Source organism: Diadema antillarum, unplaced genomic scaffold (genome assembly GCF_040938485.1).
Source record: "Diadema antillarum isolate AM-2024a unplaced genomic scaffold, OU_Dant_1.0 seq00000041_RagTag, whole genome shotgun sequence".
Classification (NCBI taxonomy): domain Eukaryota; kingdom Metazoa; phylum Echinodermata; class Echinoidea; order Diadematoida; family Diadematidae; genus Diadema; species Diadema antillarum.
In genome coordinates, this window is record NW_027271153.1 from 480,387 (window position 1) to 486,405 (window position 6,019).

The window sequence follows — 6,019 nt, forward strand, 5'->3', positions numbered from 1 at the left end:
CCATTATTATTACAAGTAGTACTAGTTGTTAAAGTAGTAGTGCACAGTAGTGTTTAATTCGTATTTTGTGACAGTGTATTTGTTTTGTTTTTAGGTGGACAGAGAACAGTAGACATTCTTATGTTTCGATCTGCCTTATACTGTCGAGTAAAGTGCCTTGAGTGTTCTAAGACATTTGTAACTGGCAATACTGTTATATCGTTATATAGAATTACTACTTTACCAAGCACCTAGACGTAATGCGTATGTTTTGGTTTTAAAAAGTTTCTTTCACTCGGAATGAATACGGGTGTCAAAATGTTTTAATGATTCGTTGTAGTTGTTTATTTTGTCATTTGTTCCTATATTGTCGACCTATAACCTACATGTGGTCGATACATTTCTCATGAACACTTTCTGACATTCCTTTTTGATTGTTTTGCACGTCACTGATATAAAGTACCTATTTTGATGAAAATGCAATCAGTTTTTGACTCATTAATTTCCCAAACAAGTCCGAGCAGTGTAGATTGTATAGCCTTGGAGATACGAATGCCCTGCATAAGTCGAAGCCGCATGAGCCGGCAATCGCCCAACTCGAAGCCACCCCCCCCCCCCCCCCTCCATAAGTCCCGATTTGCATTATACACAAACATTTTACAAAATAATGTCAATCTTACACTATATAGAGACAAAATGCAGTACACAAACATTGTCCAAACTAATGTCAAACTTACATTGTAACTCTTTTAATCAACTGAAAACGTAATCCGCTTTTTTTTAAAACACAAATACATTCTCGCAAAAAGCCCGCAAAACGGGGACATAATAATTTGCTCAAAATAAACGGGGCATATTCCATTGCTTCTCAAAAGAAAAAAAAAAGATAAAAATCGAGGCCATTTGCGACAAAACACACAAACCCCCACACAAACGCCAACATGCACCCCCACTCACCCCTATGCCTTCATTCCTCAGGTTTCAGGTTTTATTCACACTTGAATAACTCTGACGTGTAAATTGCCTTTTTTATCAAGCAATAAAATACATCCTAATCATAATTTAGAAATGATGTGGAAATGGTGAAAGCAATAGAGGGGAAAAAACGACAACAATGTGACAATAACTCGCAGATACGGCAAACTCAAGACAGAAAAAGAAAATCACATCTCATCCTCGGTATACATCATAATATTCCCACTTTAACAAATGCATTCCAACTGTTTCTCTTTTAATCGCTATTCTATTTTCTTCTTCTTTATACATCCTAAAATACTTCATAACATCGAGTTTGCAAAAACTTTTACTTACACACACACACACACACACACACACACACATACGCACTCAGCTGCATGCCGAATATCGGATTAGGCGCATAAAAAAATAATCAAGTCTCTTTCCAATGAAATACATGAGAATTTAAGCACCGAGTCGAGGTGGCAGAGTCTTCCCTTATGCCTCGAACTTGCGTCAAACTACATCGACCCTATAAACGCACAACTTCAATGTGGTCTCCCTGCTTTCTGCACGCGTACGTGTCTGTTTTGACCCGATCAGACCAGTCAGTCCCGATTGGAAGCCAAAAGGAGGGATGGTATAGTTTGGATGAGATGGGGCTTCATGTTTCCACGTTTGTTTGTTTTGTTTTTGTTTGTTTGTTTGTTTTTTGATAATGAGAAACCTCATGTAAATCTGAAAGAGCAAACAATTCTAAGAGGAATTAAGTTTGATTAAAAATAGTCTTGACATAGCTGAGATATCCAAAAACAAAGAGGTCCTAATAAAAGATAGGACCCATCTTTTATTAGGACTACTTTGTTTTACTTTGTTTTCGGGTATCTCAGGTATTTCATCAATTCCTCTTAGAATTGCAAGTTCGTTAATATTTCATAAGTAGTTTCTTTTATTTCGGAAAAAGTTGAAATCTGAATCCCCCATCTCAACCCAAACTACCATTCCTGTTATAGGTGTATGTTTGTTTGACATGATGTAAAATCATTAATGCATGAGCGACGTTCATGATGGTTACAGCCATCGCGTAGAACGCTGGAGTGTGCTTGGCATTTTTCGCTGGTGCCTGCATGTGTAATTCTCCGATTGTAAATATGAAACCAACGAAGTGTGATCGCTGGGGAATTATGACCTCTAAATGCTTGTGTATGAACATTTTCTAGCAAAACAGAAACGATCCACGAGTAAAGCCAAAAAACACATACACTTCACAATGCGCATGAACGCATTTGCGTCAGCTCTTATTTTCTGGCACATTAGCTCAGTTTTTTTTTTTTCGATGAACATCCAATCAATACAGCTAAATGGGATCGGTAAGCAGTCCCTGGGCAAAGTACGTGTCAGGCTTAAGGTAACATAAAAAAGTTCGCAACACATCTGATATTAAAGATAAAAATCATTTGTGATTATCATGAAGATAATGATAAGGAAAAGATGTAGTATTCTTGATCCTTCATTTCTCAGCGATGAATGGTAGGTTGGTTCCTTAAAGACCTAATAAAATGCTTGCAAAATGTTTTGATATACAAAAGAAATGTGAAGTATATGTCATGATTATCAGTGTAAATATGTTGTCAGTGTCGTTCCGGTTTTTATCGCTTCTAGAAACTCCCCCAAATATCACATTTTTGGAGGACCCCGTTGCAGCTTTTGCGAAAAAGATAGTCACGTGACCAACACCCCTGAACCGATTGATGACGTATAAGCACGGAGTTGTGCTCAGTTAGCAGACGCCGCTCAGCACAAGCACTCAGATTACTAGCTTGGTACACTCGCGTACACGATAGCTAGCCCGGCCAGGCCCGGGCCCCGCGGGATGTGCGCTCCCGGTCGACTCACTGACTGTCGACATGTACGCATTTACCACGTACATTATCACTAAGTTAGCTTGCTGAGATACCTGGTACCTCGAGCATAATGTCTTCCCCTATATGGGTAAACTTCGACATTGATGATGATGATGAAGACTGCAGCTCTGACGATAGCGGAGAAGAAGAGGAGGCACATGAAGTTGAAGGGGAAGATGGGGAGGGAGAGGCAGCCGATGGATGAACCAGAACGTTATCGCAGGGTTGCACCTTACCGATATGAACCAGCTGCATCTCCCCCGCTGCCAATGCAAGAGCGTATGAACATGGCACCAAGCCCGAGAATAGACCTCACGGAAACGATCGCCTGGGAAATACAGAGTGGTATGTCTGGTATGTCCCCATATAGTTTAACGTTAGAAATATACTGTATTCTACATGATTGACATCGTAAGTTGTAACTGTTTGTCTAGTAAGTACCGAGATTAGAAGAACAGACCCAGCTCGCTCACAAAGTGAGAGGCTACTCCGGCCGCAGCAAGCAAGCGGGAGCGTCCCGGCCGTGGCCTAGCTGGCCCGTCGGCCGGCGCTTACAAGTTAAACTACTAGTAGTAGTCTAGTAGTAGATCTAGTAGCAGTCTACTAGTAGTTATAGTAGTCTACTAGTAATAGTACTATTACCACTACGGCACTAGGTCTAGTAGACTAGTAAGTAGTAATAGCAGAATCTTTGGTAGTAGTACAGAGGCTACACTCTAACGCCTGACGGTTAGGTTGATATGTTGTTACATGGTGGGTCGTGGCTCAAAAAAAAAAAAAAAAAAAAAAAGGCCTAACCAGTTTCCCATAGTCAGTTTCTGCAATATTTGTTATCAGTAATCTAGATGCGCCATTTTCTAAGAAAAACGATACCAAGAATGATCGTCAATTTTGGTCGAGTAGTTTTTGTTTTGTGGTAAAAATCATACTGTGGAAGGGAGCCCAAACGCCGTGCTTATCTACGGATGAACGCCACGGTGGGGCTGGATTCACGAGTAGGTCTAGGCCTATAAAGCAGGCGAGTCGCCGTAGTATTATTAGTTCAGACACGCAGTGGTGGTGGGGCCGGCTATCGTGAAATAGGCCCCACCGCAGTGCGCGTGCACCGTACCCGTGCGTTTATAGCAAGCAAGGGTAGGTCCTCCTAGGGTTTAGGGTTAGGTAGGGTTGTATTTATGGTTAAATTGGCCGTTAAATTAGTCGAGGGCCATATTATGAAGTCATTTTCGCCGCATTCACGAGTATTGACTGTGGAAGGCAGCCCCACCGCCGTGCTTACCTACCGATGAACGCCACACGGTGGGGCTGAATTCATGAGTATTTAAACAGGCGAGTCGCCGTAGTATTACTATAATAAGTACAGACACGCAGTGGTGGGGCCTATTTCACGAGTTTGCCGAAAATAATGGATATCCAAGCGTACCACAGTTGTAATCTGTATTATTGGCAGTATTAAATCCGATACAATTCATTAAATATTTTTTTGTCTAAAGGCTTAGCCAATGACAATAGTGCAGCGCAGCACCTGCTATGCGCTCGCTAGCTCGCTCCCCCGCCAGCGCTAGCCAGTGCAGCCGCCGGCCGGCCGGCTGTCGTTAACGCTGCGCTGCGCTAGCATAGTCTTGCCAGCTCGCTGGCTACGGCTAGACTGGTCGGACAATCAATCAAATCGACGACTCCGTTCTTAGACGTCATCACAATTTAGAAGTGATAGTGCGCCGCATGCGGCGAAAGTATAGAAAGTTTTCCAAAACCGAGGAAATCGCATCCATTATGCTAACAAATATAGAACAAAATTCAGAACAGTAAAAAACCCCGCACAACCATAGAATTACTTAGAATTTAACATTTAATATTATTACATCATTGAGAAAAAAATGCCTAAACCATTTTATTAGGTCTTTAAAAAGGAGACCTCCGGATGATTTTCAGACTTTTGGATTTGAACATTTACAACTTGGTTATACTGGGTACAGAGTTTCAAAATTTTTAGTGGTTTGGACAAGGAATCAGAATGTTTTCAAAATGAAGGCTGATGTTGACACACAGCTTCAGATGAGAATGCATGATTGAGTGCACAAGGAAGCAGAACAAAAAAAAAAGAAGCATGCATAAATTCTACACAGATGAACTTTTTAGCAAGTGGTATAATTATTGAAATGGAATTAATCGCTACATTCCTGGAAGATGTAGGCCCTAATCCTTGTTCAGTGTAGTATGATTTGGGTTTTTTTTTTTCTTCTAATATTGAATGATTTATCAGCTAAACCAACATATTCCACGAATGTATACATGCCATTATCAAAAGCAAAGCATCTGTAGCCCCGAGCACAACCACCACCAGAATCAAGCTTGAAACTAACAGCCATCTCACAGCAGCCACATCACCACCACCACGATCCCATCAAAACCAACAGGACTGCAGAAGCGCGCAAGCACAACCGCCAATGTCCACCTTGAAACCAACAGAATGATAAGCGAAACTGCAGAAACCTGACACGCAAAGCATCTGCAGCCCCGAGTACAGCATACATATATCAACTGACTTCACTTTTCATACAGCCACTGCACACTTAGCACTAGATACATGTCACTTGTGGATTAAATGTAAATTCTTAGACACTACCTAAAGACAACCACTTTAACTACGAATCAGTTTTGCCCCTATATTCTTCTACACAACAAGATCAAGATAATAAGAGCGTACATGTAAGAAGTCTAACCTTATTTTGCCGTCTGGCCAGTACTTTTTGATGGAGGGTGCTGATGACTCTGATGATGCTGCCCACTCAATGCTTTTAGATAGCTTTGCCCTTTTCCGAATCCGGTTCTTGTTGATGCACACGTCTTGCATCCATTAGTGTTTTGAGGTGTTCAAGATGGCCTCCAAAATGGCCACCTGAACTGAAATCCCCCCATTTTTTTCTGTAGGCCTAAAAGACAAAAATTGTAAAAAATGTATGGTAATGGTTTTACCCTATTTGAGATATTCAAGACAGCTGCATCCGGACCTGGATGCTTCAACTCTTGCGCCTTTGAGATATTCATAATGGCGGCCAAAATCTGAAATTCCTGTATATAATGGTAATCCACAGCAAAATATCTCACAATTTTTTTTATAGGATGCGAAGAAGACGTCAAAATTGCTTTCAAAACGGACGCCATGGTGACTCCCAGGA